At 34.3% G+C, this 16,103-nt stretch overlaps 1 protein-coding gene across 8 annotated transcripts in view; it reads right to left on the bottom strand.

The window, feature by feature from the left end:
* ORC4 (origin recognition complex subunit 4) overlaps positions 1-16,103 on the bottom strand; it is a 79,856-nt gene that overhangs the window by 63,453 nt on the left and 300 nt on the right. For 2 of the 8 annotated variants that reach the window (XM_047872402.1, XM_047872407.1), the window contains exon 2: positions 4,111-4,191. The exons of 4 other annotated variants lie outside the window; for them this stretch is intronic. The gene's annotated coding sequence lies outside the window, so the exon portion shown is untranslated. Of the gene's footprint in view, positions 1-4,110; positions 4,192-14,706; positions 14,879-16,103 lie in introns of all 8 variants that reach the window. 2 more of the 8 variants (XM_047872403.1, XM_047872408.1) reach the window with 1 other exon arrangement.

Here is a 16,103-nt window from a genome sequence, read left to right as displayed (position 1 = left end):
CCAATATCTCTGATGAAAACAGTTACAAAAAAAATATCAACAAAATAACAGCACTCCAAATCCAACAACACATTAAAAAGTCATTCACCATTACCAGGTGGGATTTATTTCAGGGATGCAAGGGTGGTTCAGTATTTACAATCAAATCAATCAACATAATACATCACATTAACAAGAGAAAGATATGAACCATAGGATAATCTCAGGAAATGCAGAAAAAAAAAACACTTGACAAAGTAACACATCCATTCATGATAAAAACTCTCAACAAAGTTGGTTTAGATGAAACCCATCTCAACATAATAAAGGTCATATATGAAAAACCCACACCTCACATATTCTGTGGGGGAAAGACTGAGAGCCCTTTCTCTAAGGTCAGAAATAAGACAAGGATGTCTACTGTCAACACTTTTATTCAACATAGTACTGGAAGTCCTAGCCACAGTAATCAGACAAGGAAAACAAATAAAAGGAATCCAAATTGTTAAGGAAGAAGTAAAACTTTCACTTATTTGCAGATAGCATGGTATTAATATAGAAAACCCTAAGACTCCAAACCATTAGAACTGATAAATGAAAAAAAAAAAAAAAAAAAAAAAAAGATAAATGGATTTAGGAAAGTCACAGAATACAAAACTAACATACAAAAATCTGTTGCATTTCTATACACTAATAATGAAATAGCAAAAAGAGAAATTATGAAAACAATCCTGTTTACAATTATACCAGGATGAATAAATTACCTGGGAATAAACATAAGAAAGTGAAAGACCTGTACTCTGAAAACCATAAAACACTGACTAAAGAAATTGAAAATATATGTTAATGGCCTGAAAGAATTAATACTGCTAAAGTGTACATACTACCTAAAGAATTCTATAGATTGAATACAAATTCCTATCAAAACATCAACAGGATTGCTCACAGAACTAGGACAAATAATACTAAAATTTGTATGGAATCACAAAATAACTCTGAATAGTCAAATCAATCTTGAGAAAGAACAAAGCTGGACATACAATAACCCCAGATTTCAATGTATACTACAAAGCTGTAATAATCAAAATGGTATGATACTGGCACAAGTATAAACAGATCAACAGAACAAAACAAAGTCTAGAAATAAACCCATGTTTTTATAGTGAATTACTCTATGACAAAGTCGGCAGGACTATACAATGGGGAAAAGACAATCTCCTCAACAAATTGTGCTCAGAAAACTGGACAGCTACATGCAAAAGAATGAATCAGACCACTTTCTTGCACCATATTCAAAAAATAAACTAAAAATGGATTAAAGATCTAAATGGGAGACATGAAATAATAAAATTCCTAGATGGAAACATAGGCAGTAATTTCTTTGATGTTGGCCATAGAAACATTTTTCTAGGTATGTCTCCTCTGGTAAGGGAAACAAAAGCAACATTAAAGTAGCAGGACTACACCAAAACAAAAAGCTTTTGCATAGCAAAGAAAACCATCAACACAACTAAAAGACAATCTACTGAATGGGAGAAGATATTTGCAAAGGACATATATCTGATAAACGATTAATTTCCAAAATATATAAAGAAATGACACAACTCAAACCAAAAGAACATAATCCAAACAAAAAGTAGGCAGAGGACTAGAACAGACATGTTTCCAAAGACATACACAATCACCAACAAACACATGAAAAGATGCTCAGTATCACCAATCACCAGGGAAATGCAGATTAAAACCACAATGAGATATCACTTTATACCTGTCAGAATGGCTAAAATCAAAAACACAAGAAACAATAAGTATTGGTGAAGAGGTGGAGAAAAAAGAACCTCGTACACTACTGGCATGAATGCAAACTTGTGCAGCCACTGTGTAAACAGTGTGGAGGTTCCTCAAGAATGAAAAATACAATTACCAAGGATCCAGTAATTGTACTAATAGGTAATGACCAAAAGACTACGAAAACACTAATTAAAAAAGATATATGAATCCCTATGCTTGCTGCAGTATTATTTATAATAGCCAAGATATGGAAGCAATCCAAGTGTCCATCCATACATGAATGCATAAAGAAATTGTTATGTACATACATATTGAAATACACATAAACACACACATATAAAGGGACATCACTCAGCCATAAAGAAAAAGTGAGAACTTGCTATTTGCAACAATATGGATGAACCCAGAAGGTATAATGCTAAGTGAAATAAGTCAATCAGAGAAAGACAAATATCATAAAACTTCGTGCATATGTGGAATTTAGAAACAAGGGAAAAAAGTCAAAAAATCAAACTCTTAAGTACAGAGAACAAACTGGTAGTTGCCAGAGGGTAGGTGGGTTAGAGGATGGTTCAAATAGTCTTAACAGAGATTAAGACTGCACTTATCTTGATGAGCACTCTGAAAGGTACAGAACTGCTGAATCATAGTACACACTTGAAACTAATAACTGTATGTTAATTACATTTGAATAAAAAAATTGAGGAAGAGAACAAAGTGAATTTCATCTTTAAAATATAGTTCTTTCCCATTAAAACTAAATTTAAAAAGATTAAGTGAGGGGGCGCCTGGGTGGCGTAGTCGGTTAAGCGTCTGACTTCAGCCAGGTCACGATCTCGTGGTCCTTGAGTTCGAGCCCCGCATCGGGCTCTGGGCTGATGGCTCAGAGCCTGGAGCCTGTTTCCGATTCTGTGTCTCCCTCTCTCTCTGCCCCTCCCCCTTTCATGCTCTGTCTCTCTCTGTCCCAAAAATAAATAAAAAACGTTGAAAAAAAAATTAAAAAAAAAAAAAGATTAAGTGAGGTACTATTTTGGAACACAAAGTAAAATGTTTGAGTTAAGGTATTGGGAAGGCTGTGGTTAATTGAAGCAACACAAAATAATGGTACAAACACATCTTTACTAGAAGGCTCAATTTAATACAGACTTTAATTCCACTTGCAGGAATTTACTCAAAAAAAATAATTACAGATATATACAGATACCTAGCTATAAGGATGTTTAATATAATTCTGATTATAAAAAGGAAAAATTAAATGGCTAGTGGTAGGAAGTTAATTAACTACATCACTATACACACACAATGAAAAACTTCAACTACAGTCTTCACTAATTTGATTTTAAAGTAAAAACAAACAAAACCAGAAATTTTTATTCAAAAAGGATCAAGGTTCTGTCCAGCATGTAAAGAGCTTGGAGGTTGACACTCTTCTCTTCATAGCAAGAAAAAACCTGAACAAACTGAAAAACAACAACTCTTCTTAGATCTGTAAGAATGAGGTCAGAGGGCACTGTGTCTTCCAATATTAGACACAGGCAGATATAGAGAATCATAGCTTACTGGAGCAGAAGCCCAGGTACAGAGACTGCACTGGAGGCAGTTCCAAAGTATACGAAATTAGAATGTGACTGACAATTTGCTAGAGGTTCAAAGTTAAAAAGCTTAAGAGTTAAAAACTCCAGGAGGGCCAGTCTTAGGGAAGACACCACACTTATTCTGAGTTTTACCTCCAAGTACCCTTCCAGGTTCTCTAGACACTTCTGATCTTCTAACAAGGATCAGAAAAAATTTCCTCCTGTTGCAACAGGGATACGGGAAAAGTAGACACACTGAAATATATCTAGAGCATTCTGTCCTCTTTAACAAGGCTTGCCTGCAAAGCAAATTATTTTACCAGAGTCCAGCTCTCTTAGGGAAGGGAAATACCCAACTCTAGCCCCTTCTTCCCTTCTTGACTCCCCTAAAGGGGTAATGTGTGTGTTACTTGTTGAGGGTGGGGGAATCTGAGAAGTACCTGTATAGGTACTATGTTCAGGGGCATAGGCTCTCTTACACACAAAACTGAGACCTAATTACAGTAATATATGATGCTTCTCCTCCCTCAACATCTTCCCACCACATTAACAGGGCTCCTGTATTAAAGTAGGGGTTTACAAGTGAAAGAACTCTCAGACCTTGTTTATGAAATCTCTAGGGAATTCCAAAGAAAACAGTTGGAGACAAAATCAAGAACACAAGAAGAAATTTTAGTTTTTGACACCTAAGGGTGCAGGAAACAATAAACACAACCTAATTTTAAGCTGAATAAACATAAAAATCTCACACTAAAGACTTACTTACCTCAGTTCTTTATAGACAGTACATCATTTCTGGCTTTCAACAAAATGTTACAAGGCACACTAAAAGGAAAAAAGACATAGCCTGAAAAGACAAAACGAGGCTCAGATGTGACTAAGATTTTGGAATTAGCAGACTGGCAGTATAAAACAACTACAACTAACATGTTAAGGGCTCTAATGGAAAAAGCAGGTATCATGCAATTACAAACAAGCATTGTAAGCAGAGATGGAATTTCTAAGAATGAATCAAGAGGAAACAGCAAAAAATCAGCCATCAGCACTGATCCTTTAAACATTAAAATGGTAATAAGGCAAAATTATGAACAACATCTCTGCCCACAAATTTGATCCCTAGATGAAATGGACCATTTCTTTGAAAGGCACAATCTAACAAAATGTATGCAAGAAAAATAATCTGAATATGTTTATATGTATTAAAGAAATCGAGTCAATAAATAACCTTCCAAAACAGAAACCATCAGGCCCAGATAGGTTCACTGGTAAACTCCACCAAACATTTAAGGAACAAATGATAGTAATTCCCTACTAATGATAAGTCTCTTCCAGGAAATAAAGGTGAATGAATACATTCTAACTAATTGTATGAGGTAAGCATTACCTTAATAGGAAAACCAGACAATGACATTACAAGAAAGGAAAACTACATACCAATATCTCTCATGAATACAGATGCAAAAATTCTCAACAAAGTAGTAGTGAACTAAATCACACAATACATAAAAATAAGTGGGATTCATTCTAACTATGCCAGACTCATTCACCATTCCTAAAACAAATGATTAATCCATAACAATAGAATAAAAGAAGAAAAATATGATTTTATCAAGAGATACAGAAAAAGCATTTCAGAAAATCTAATACCAATTCAAAAATACATCAGGACTAGAAGGGAATTTCTTTAATGCTAAAAACATCTAAAAAAATATATCTACAGCTAACACCATTTTTAATAGTGAGAAATTACATGATTTTCCACTCAGATCAAGAAGGATCACCACTGGTATTCAAAATGATACTTGAACACTTAGCTAATGCAGTAAGACAAGAAAAGGAAATAAAATGTATACAGATAGGGAGGAAGAAATAAAATCATCTCTTTGTAGATGGTAAGATCATGAATGGAGAAAATCCCAAAGAATACACACACACTATTGGAATTAATAAACTACTGAAGCAAAGTTGTAGGATACAAGGTTAATATACCAATGTCAACTACTTTCTACATGAGGAAAACTAAAAAAATCTGATTAAAAAAAATCAAAGTGGACCTAAATACATGAACAGATATTCCATTTACACGGATAAGAAGACTCAGTATTGTTATTATGTCAGTTCTTTCAATCTTAATCTATAGATTCAATGAAATCCCAATCAAAATTCTAAAGTTATTCTGTAGATATAAACTGATTTAAAGTTTACGTGGAAAGGAAAAAGACACAGAAGAGCCAATATGATATTGCAAGAGAACAAAGTTGGAGGTCAGAAACTACCCTACTACAAGACTTACTATAAAGCTAAAGTAACACATACAATTGACCCTTGAGCAACAAGGGTTAAACTGCTTGGATCCACTTATACACACACATTTTTTTTTTCTTTTAATAAATATAGTACAATACTGTAAGTGTATTTTCTCTTCCTTATGATTTTCTTAACATTTTCTTTTTTCTAGGTTATTTTAAGAATATAGCATATATCACATATAACATACAAAACAGGTATTATCAACTGTTTATGTTATCAGTAGTTAAGACTTCCAGTCAACAGTAGGCTATTAGTAGTGAAGTTTTGGGAGGAACTAAAAGTTACACACTCATTTTAAACTGTACAGGCAGTTGCAACCCTAAAACTTGTGTTGTTCAAGGGTCAACTGCAGAGTGTAGTAATGGTGAAAAAATAGAAAAATAAATAAATAAATAAATAGAACAAAATAGAAACCCAGATATAGACTCACAAAAATATTTTTGACAAAGAAGAGAAGATAATTCAAAAGATAAAAGTCTAAAGGTACTGGAACTGGACACCCACAGGTAAAAAACTGAGTTGACAGAGCACTTAAACCTCACAAAAATTAAATGTAACATACACCTATACATTAAACACAAAACCGTAGAACTTCTAAAAAGGAACACAGAAAAAAATCTGTGTGACTTTGTGTCTGGCAATGAATTTTTAGGTACAACACCAAAAGCACAATCTAGAAAAGAAAAAATTGATAAACTGAATTTTAAATTAAAAACTTTTGCTCTATAAAAGACACTGTTAAGAGAATGAAGACAAGCCACAGACTGAGAAAAAAATACTTGCAAAACACAGATTTGATAAAAGACTGGTATACAAAACATACAAGAACATTTAAACAATAAAATGGAAAAAAAAGAAACCCAGTTAAAAAAATGGACAAAAGATCTGGACACCTTACCAAATAAAATATATAGGTGATAAGCATATGAAAAGATGCTCAGTATTATATGTCACTAGAAAATTGCATATTAAAACAATGATATCTCTGCTCTATACCTGATAGAATGTCTAAACGCAAAAAATGATGACATCAAATGCTGGTGAGGACATACAATAATAAGAACTGATTCACTGCAGACTAGAATGTAAAATGGTACATCTACTTTGGAAGAGTTTGGCAGTTTCTTACAAAATGAAGCATACTCTTACCACACAATCTGGAAATCAGACATGTTGGTATTTATCCAAATGAGTTAAAGACTTATGTCCATACAAAACCTGCACCAGATTGTTTGTAACAATTTTATTCATAACTACAAAAAAGTGGAAACAACAAAGATATCCTTTAATAGGTAAATGGATCAACAAACTGTGATACATCCATAAGATGAAATATTATTTGCTGCTAAGAAGAAATGAGCTATCAAGACATGAGAAGAAATGAAGGAAAGTTAGACACATATTGCTAGGAGCAAAGGACAATTTGAAAAAGGATACACACTGTATCATTCCAGCTCTATGGATGGAAAAGGCTAACCTATGGAGATACTCAGAAAGATCATGGTTGCCAAGAATTCAAGAGAAGGGAAAATGGGTGGAGCACAGAAGACTTTTAGGACAGCTAAATGATTTTCCTGTGATACTGTCACAGTGGATATATGTCATAATACATTTCTCAAAACGTGTAATGTACAACTCACAGAGTAAACCTTAATCTAAACTATGAACTTTTCTTAATACTAATGTATCAATACTGGTCCATCAATGGTAACAAACATACCACTCTAGGCAAGAAGCTAATAATAAGGTAAACTGGGTTAATGCTAGGGGACCTAGGCCAGTAGGAATATATGGAAAATTGTTGTACTCTCAAGTTAATTTTTCTCTAAACCCTTAAACTGCTCTAAAAAAGTTTATTAAAAAAAAAATCCAAAAGAAAGGAAGAAATGATCAAAAGTCACAATTCTTACTCTTCCATGTGGACAACTATGGTGACCCCAAAAAACATGCAAAAATACACACTCAAAACTGCTTTACTCTTTTTAATGATAATTTGTGAAAAACAGAGATGAAAACGCAAACTTACAGAAGATTTGTGAAAATGAAATGTAAGTACCAAAAACATAGTTTCAAGTTACTAATACAGATTATAAAATGAAGTAAAAATTTCTGTAAAGTAAAACATATAGACAAAATCTGTTTTAGCAAAATATGACCATACAGAAATGTTTGCAAAACAATAATGGTAATTCATAGGAAATATTAGCTACTTTAAAAATGCTTTAGGGGTGCCTGGATGGCTCACTTGGTTGAGCGCTGACTTCAGCTCAGGTCATGACCTCAGGGATCATGAGTTCCAGCCCTGTGTAGGCTCTGTGCTGACAACTCAGCCTGGAGTCTGCTTCTAATTCTGTCTCCCTCTCTCTCTGCTCCTCCCCTGCTTACGGGCAGGTGCTCTCTCTCTCAATCTCTCTCTCTCTCTCAAAAATAAAACATGAAAAACACATACTTACACACACACACACGAGTAAAAATACTTTAAAACTAATTTATCTGGTGCGCCTGGGTGGCTCGGTCGATTGAGCACCTGACTTCATTCAGCTCAGGTCATGGTATTTCAGTTCCTGAGTTCAAGACCTGCATTGTCCTCCCTGCTGTCATCACAGAGACCACTTCAGATCCTCTGCCTCCCTCTCTCCCTGCCCCTTCCCTGCCTCGCACACACACTCTCTCTCAAAAATTAACAAACGCAAAAAGTAAGAATATTTATATACAAAAATAAGAAAAATTGTTATAGTTTGTTCTTGTCAACACTGATCATGGCACTATTTAGGAACATAACTCCCAGAGGCTGGCAGGTTATTTCTACAATATAAAGCAAATATACACAGTACTATTTTGTAACAGTATGTAATAAACTGGAAAGATATTAGTTACATATTATTTCTTTTAAAAGTACACAAGGGGCACTGGGGTGGCTCTTGATTTCAGCTCAGGTCATAATCTCATGGTTTGGGAGTTCAAGCTCCAGGTCAGGCTCTACACTGACAGTATGGAGACTACTTGGGGTTCTCTCTCCCATTCTCTCTGCCCCTCCCATGTCCTCTCTCTCTCAAAATAAACATTTTCTTAAAAATAAAAGTACACGGCAAAACTTTATGATCTGGCTGTTAATAAATCCATAGAAACAGATTAGAAGGACTAAAATTACATAAATCAACATCTTAGAATTGTTTGCAGGTGCAGGAATAACAGATTATTTTCATTTTTTCTCACCACTTTTACACTGAATGTATTACCTTTTTTGAATTTTAAAAAATCATGTTGCACATTTAAATCAAGTAATATATAATTTGACTATATAAAGTTTTCAGTGCTAGGACAATAAACATTTTATTTTAGCTTCTAAACATGTTACACATGTAAAATTCATTTCAACCTAAGTTTAATACATGATACCCATCAGACATTGCATCAGGATGATGCTATATATAACACATTGGACAGAAGTCTAATAGTTATTAGCTACAACACAGCTTTTAGAGAAAATACATTGCTTTTTACTCATTGTAAAGTAAGTTGACTAAAACATACATAAACCTAGAAGTGATTACTTTAAGAAAACAATATAAGGTGACATTTCTGGGTCATCTATATTAAAAAATGTCTATTTTTACAATGGTGGCAAGATGCGAGAAAGTGAGAATGTGTAGGCACACCAAAAGAAAAGCTAACATACTTAGACCTTTAATCTTGTCAAATCTGATCTCAATCTTTTGGTCAAAACTTCATACTAATCTGTCACATTATTCAAGGAAGAAGTAAAATATCTAAGATTTTATTGTGTTTTTAAGGGACATTGGGATGAGAAGGGACATTGGGAAAAGAATATACTATTAAGGGGAAGAAGAAATCAGGAAAAACTAGCAACCCCAAAAGATGCTTCTTTGAAAATAAGCACCTGGGAAAAATCTGGAGTGAAATGGGGTAATAAAACTGAAATAGAAGGATGAGGAACAATTGTCAGTTCCAGACTTCACCCATTTCCTAGTTTATAATCTTCAACTTGCATCTTATTTTCTCATTTAAGCACTTCATAAAACACAGTCTCATCAGCCAATCCGGTTCAAATAGAATAAACACATAACAAGGTCACTTAATAATCAGTATTTTAATTTGCAATAGAATTCATTTACAAAGCCATCTCTCAAAAATCTACATTCCTAAAACAGTTAAAATTAAAATGGAAGCCTCTATCCCACTCCATCAGAAGACAAGAGATTCTACAGAGTAAGAAAAGGACTTTACATTGGAAGATACCAGACACAACAGAAGGCGAGGATATCATATAAAAAAAAAATCAAATGTTGTGATTCTTGTGCTGTTTTCAGCTGGTTCTCAAATCCCTGGCAATCAGGCTTATGCCTTCTGTGAACAGGGTTTCTCATAATAGGCACTAATGACATTTCGAACTAATGCTTTGCTGTGAGTGGCTGTCTTATGCATTATAGGATGTTCAACAGCATCTGCAGCATCTATCCACCAGTTTTCAACTGCAACTCTTGATAATCAAATATGTCTCTGGACATTGCCAAATGTCTTCTGGGAGTCATATTGTCACAGCTGAGAACCACTGACAGGAAAAGGCAAAAGATCAGAGGCAAAAGATTAGAAAATTCTACTCATTGGGTTCTTATTAGCCCAAGAGAAAAGGCTTTCAAATGAATAAAAAGTTGATGTCGGTGATCCCCCCACAAATATGCTCCAGACAAATCCTTCCAGTGAGAACCATTAATAACTAGCAAGCCTCAGCCAAATTCACAGCCTGAAATAGCTTCCTGATGCCCTTTACATAAATTTGAACACAACCAAGAATCACAAGACAGCTGAGGAAAACTTCTAAGATGAAAGCCTCTGAAACATCCTAACAGAAAGAATAACTTAGAGAAAACCGAGTAAGTAGGGAGAAATAAACTTCAAAAAATTAAATTAAATGCTTAACTCAATTAAACATTCAAAACTTCAATTAAATCCATAAAGAGAAAAAATATCAGGATGCCATTTTAAAAATGCAGAGATCAAAAAAGGTATTGGAAATTAAAAATATAACAACAAAAATTAAAGTCTCAAATGTTTAAAAAATCAAGCAAGTTTCCAAAAAACTGTAAAGCAAGACTGAAAGATGATTTTAAAAATGGGAGAAAAGAAACGGCTCTAAGAGTGTAATATCTAATTGCAGCTTCAGAACCAAAAATAGATGTAAGGATATTACAGGACAAGTATCAGAAACTTTCTCAGAGGTAAGGAAAACAAGTTGCCAGACAGAAAGAACCCATGAAATGCACAGCAAAGTCACCTCACAACAAACACTGTGACATTTCAGAACACTGGGAACAACAAAGAACATTCTTTAAGCTTCAAACAAAAATAGGGTGCAGAAGCTTCCATAAAGAAGAAAAGAGTGAAATGCAAAGTGTTGAAAATAAGAATGGCTTCAGATTTTATATCAGACACTAAGAATTCCTTTGCAATTCTGAAGAAAAACATTTCCAACTTAAAATCCTACATCCAAACTAAGTTAGGGTAATCTAAAGATATTTACATACAGAACATAACGCCTCAGACCATTCGCCTCTCGGATAGCTACTGGAGATTGTGACCAAATAATATGAGGATAATTAACCTTAATGGATAACCATTAATCTTTTAATGATGATAACCTACGTTAAAGAAATTCTGAAGCATGTACTTAAGCAAAAGAAAACAGATCCTCAAAGAAAACTCAGAGATGCAAAAATTAACATAAAACGAAGAATTACATGGGATACAGGATCTATCACAGAATAGAGAGAGGTTGCATGAGGGGTAACCACATCAAGGAGCCAGCCTAAACTGGAGATCAGAATGTTCTAGGAGAAATTTCTCAGCGATAGTTAAACTGATTTAAAAAAAAAAAATTAAAAAATTGATACTTCTGAACCTATGCAGATGTGCTGACAATAAGCAAGCAGATTGTTCGGGGCTGAATTAATGATAAATATTGAGAAACTACACAGACATAGGATGGTTATTTACCAAAAACTAAGATATCAGTGAAATGATGGGGGGCGCAGGGCTTGAGTATTTGTGGGAAAAAAACCAAATTTACATCGCTCACTGTGGAAGTCAACGGATAATGTCTAACATGGAAAAATCAAGTGGCAGCATATAAGATGTTATTTGTAAATACAGAGTTAAATATCAAAAGAATTAGCCAAAAAAAAAGCTTTAAAAGTTTTTGCCCCTAGCGAGGGGGAAGTAAAGGCTTTAACGGTCACTTTTTCCAACATCACATCCTCCCTGGGGCCTAGCAAGGTGTGGAGATAAAGGCCCAACCATTTCAACCCACCATGGTGCAATTCTGGTGGGCCACATTCTGGAGAATTGAACCTGTGATAAATAAATTAAGCTTTTTTTTTTTTTTTTTTTTTTTAATAAGCCATGTACAAATAGTTAATATTTCAAGTGCATGTTCGTTTACATTTGAAACTTAATACTTAAAAAAATATATTTGAAAATATTTTCTAAATTTTAATTACCTTGGCATCTTATGCTGTAGAGGCCAATTTGATTGAAAAATTTTAAACTAATGTATGACAAGTTAAAACACACAATTTTGGCTGGAAGTAGAAAGATCTTGAAATCAAATCTCAAAAATTAAAAAGAAAAGAAAAGAGGATAAGGGTTCCATATATGGTAACGGCAGATCAGATCAATCCTATTAAAACCAACAAAAAACCTTCACAATAAAAACCAAAGAAACAAAGCAGTATGAAATTACATGCCAAAATACAGGAGGATAAATCAGAAAAATAAACACCATAGTCAGTCACTTTTTCCTGAAGACTTGTACTTATCCAGAAGAAAAGACTGAGAAACAAGAAGAAAGGCTGAACTACAGGTAGCTCTGCTGGGCTATGAAGAAAAAAATCGAAGCACAAGACTCACCAAATCCAGATGCAAATAAATCATCACTCAAATTAAAGTTGAGATCTTAAGGAACATCATTTGGATTAGGAAGAACTGGAAGTAAAATGGAACTTGTAGAACTCATGACTTAAGTCCTACTTAAAGTTAAGTCTAAAACAGAATTACTCTGAAGTCCTGAATATGAACTAAGTGACTTGGGACTGGTAGTGTGCCTGTTACCTTTCCTAGGAAAACATGGCTTCTTGAAAAAGATACCATTATCTTAGGACTCACATATTCTTATAATTTTTCAAATCCAACAACTGGCACACAGGCACACATGAAAAACCATGAAACCAAGAAAAATCATAAACCAGCAAAAACAGACCCATTACAAATTAAGAAATTGGAATTACTGGTCACAAACAACAATTATGAATACTGTGCCAATAAAAGCCACAGTAATTTTTAGTAAGTAGTTAGAAACAGTAAGAATAGATATAGGTGATTTACTTCTTAAAAAGACACTGACCCACAGATTCAAGAATTTCAATTAATTCAAAACAGGAAAAAAAAAATTCTACATAAAATGCCATAAAGAAATAGAAGAAAACTTAAGACAAAGAAACATTCTTTAAAGATTTCTTCCAAATCAGCCAGTATTAGACTGACAGGTGACTTCTCAAAATCAACAACAACAACAACAACAACAACAACAAAAAAAGCAAAAACAAAAACCCACAATGGAACATTATCTTCAAGATTCTGAAAAACCACCACAATCCTACAATTTAAAAGACCCAAAACTTTCTTCAAGATTGAAGGTGAAAAAAGACACTTGGAAGGTAAGCAAAAAAACTAAGGTAATTGGCCATCAGTACACCTGAATTAAAAATATTCTAGGGGCTCTGGATGGTTCAGTGGGTTAAGCGTCAGACTTTGGCTCAGGTCATGATGTCGTGGTCCGTGAGTTCGAGCCCTGTGTCGTGCTCTGTGCTGACAGCCCCAAGCCTGGAGCCTGCGTAGGATTCTGCGTCTCTGTAGCTCTTGCTGCCCCCACTCCCACCCCCCCAGTTCACCCTCTGTCTCTGACTCTCAAAATATAAATTAAAAAAAAAAAAAAGATTCTAAACAGTGTACTAAAAGCAAAAGGAAAAAGATCCTCAAAGAGAATTCAGAGATGCAAAAACAGTTGAGAAAATTCATTTACATACCCAAGTTGTTCCAAACATACTTAAGCATTTTTCAACAACTGAATCAAGTATCAATTTTCAAATTTAAATTAACACTTCATAAAACTAAAAATTCAGTTCCTCAGTAACACTTTCAGCCACATTTCAAGTGGTCCATAGCCAGCCACAAGCTGGCTACAGTATTGGGTAGCACAAGTATAGAACTTCTTCGAGTTAAAGTTACAAATAAATTTAAAACAATAGGAATTAGCATATAAACCAGTAAGGAATGAAATGAAGATAAAAATCATCCAGGAAGCGAGAAATGCTCCAATTATAGAGAAGATATTTGCGATACTAGTCAAATATTTAAGTAAAACACAGACTACCCAATAGAAACATTGTGACAATTCAAATAAGAAATCCAAACAGCATACAAATATTTTACAAATTGCTCAGGGTCATTAATAACCAGGGAACTGTAAAAACATAAAGCCACACTCATCATGTTGGCATCAACAAAAGACATCAACTGTTGGTGAGACTGTAGAAAAAAAGCATCTACCATATACTGCTGGTGGGAGTTTAAATTGATCTATTTTGGAAAAGTTTGGCATAATCTCCATTCTACAAAAATGCATGCTATGCGTGGAAAAATACATGCACAAGAACATTCACAGTAGCATTGCTCGTAACTGCTAAAAACTGGACACAATCCAAATGCCTATTAATATTAGATGAGTTACATTAATTGTGGTTTATTCAGAAAAAGACTACATCACACTATAGACATTACTATATAAAATGAAAAAACATGAACAATAGCTAAATGTACTAATTGGGTTAAATATTGGTGACACGTGAGGAAAATAACACATAACGTGTAACTCTTTTACATACAGGTAAAATACAGATAAAATTCATCTGAATCGGGTAGTAATGCCAACACTGGTGGTTAAAAAATACTTGAAATAAATGTAGAAAATAATTACCATAAAAATCCGGTTGCTGTTAACCTCTTGTAGTGGTGAGGCAGGAGGAATATTCAGGAATTGATGGGGGGAGGAGTAGGTCTCCAGTACTAGGAACGTTCTAGTTCTTGACTGTGGTAGTGATCACTCAGTGTTCACTTAGTAATTACTCATCGTACTGTATACCTATGATCTGTGTATTTTTTTGCATATTTAGTATTTTAACGTAAGAAATTAAAATTTGTTACCTAAAGCACTTATATTACTTTGCTGTGACTTTTTTTCTTTTATAAAATGATATATATTTGGTTACAATATAAACAACACTTTAAGGCACTCTAGTTTTGATTCCACTCGACAAGATTACTGCACACAAAGAAAGCAGTTAAGTACTAGGCAATGATGCATAAATAGGGTTAATTGCCAAAGCGTAAGTAAAATGTAGAAAACAAGTAACAACTTTAATTGATAGTGTATCCTAAAGAATAATTATTACAGAATTAAATACCTGTATGAGGAACAAACATGAGGAATTTTAGATTATTGGCCTTAAAAGAAACTATACAGAATGATAATCTTTCAAAGTACTTTTACAAAAGAAATTAAAGATTGAAATGGTTCTAGTTAAGATTTATGAAATGATGTGAAAAATGGTGTGACTTTACTGAAAAAAAGCCTTACCGATGTAAATACACGAATCCTTTAATAGTCTGAATTATTATCTTATGAGGGAAACATTTCCAGCAAAAATAGGTAGCATTTAATTGAGAAACCAAAGGATCTAAATCCGAGACTAGTAACCAAAAAAACTTAAAGCAAAATATTCATTTAAAAATCACTTATCTACACCATAGAAAAGGAAAAATTTGTGATGTCTCTTCTCTATCAACCGTTACATTCCTCCATATCGGGGACTACACAATCCCATATCGCTTTCTGAGAGCAAGCATAAGCGTTTTGTTGCAGCAACAACGCCAAGCTATAAAGAGGAAATTCCATTCAAGACTTCCCAAGCTTGCTCCCTCCCCAAAAACCACTCCAGAATTCCAAGGAGGGTAGCGAAGTAAGGAATAATGGTCATAATACCTAATACAAGCAATGCATCTAATGCCTGAGTTGTCAAAATTCACACATGGCGCTTCTCTCTTCCCCTGCTCTGAAGCAGTCAACAGTCATCTGCATAGGCTCCAAAGATTCCATTTCTCTCTGACAGCAGTATCATCATATTCCTTACAACCACCATCGGGTGTAGTCAACACCCAGCCAGAGACCTAGTTTCATGAGGAATCCCTACAAGCTTCAGAGATTCGTAGGCAGCCTCACGAGGAAAGCCACGAGACAGAAGTGGCCTTCCAGATTTCTGGCCTGCCTGGCCTAGACAAGCCTGCCCCCTTCCCGCATTCTGAGTCTCCACAACC

The sequence above is a fragment of the Prionailurus viverrinus genome, chromosome C1 (assembly GCF_022837055.1).
Source record: "Prionailurus viverrinus isolate Anna chromosome C1, UM_Priviv_1.0, whole genome shotgun sequence".
NCBI classification, from domain to species: Eukaryota; Metazoa; Chordata; class Mammalia; order Carnivora; family Felidae; genus Prionailurus; species Prionailurus viverrinus.
Note: the sequence above shows the minus strand (reverse complement) of the source record. Positions and strands in the feature narration are given on the sequence as shown.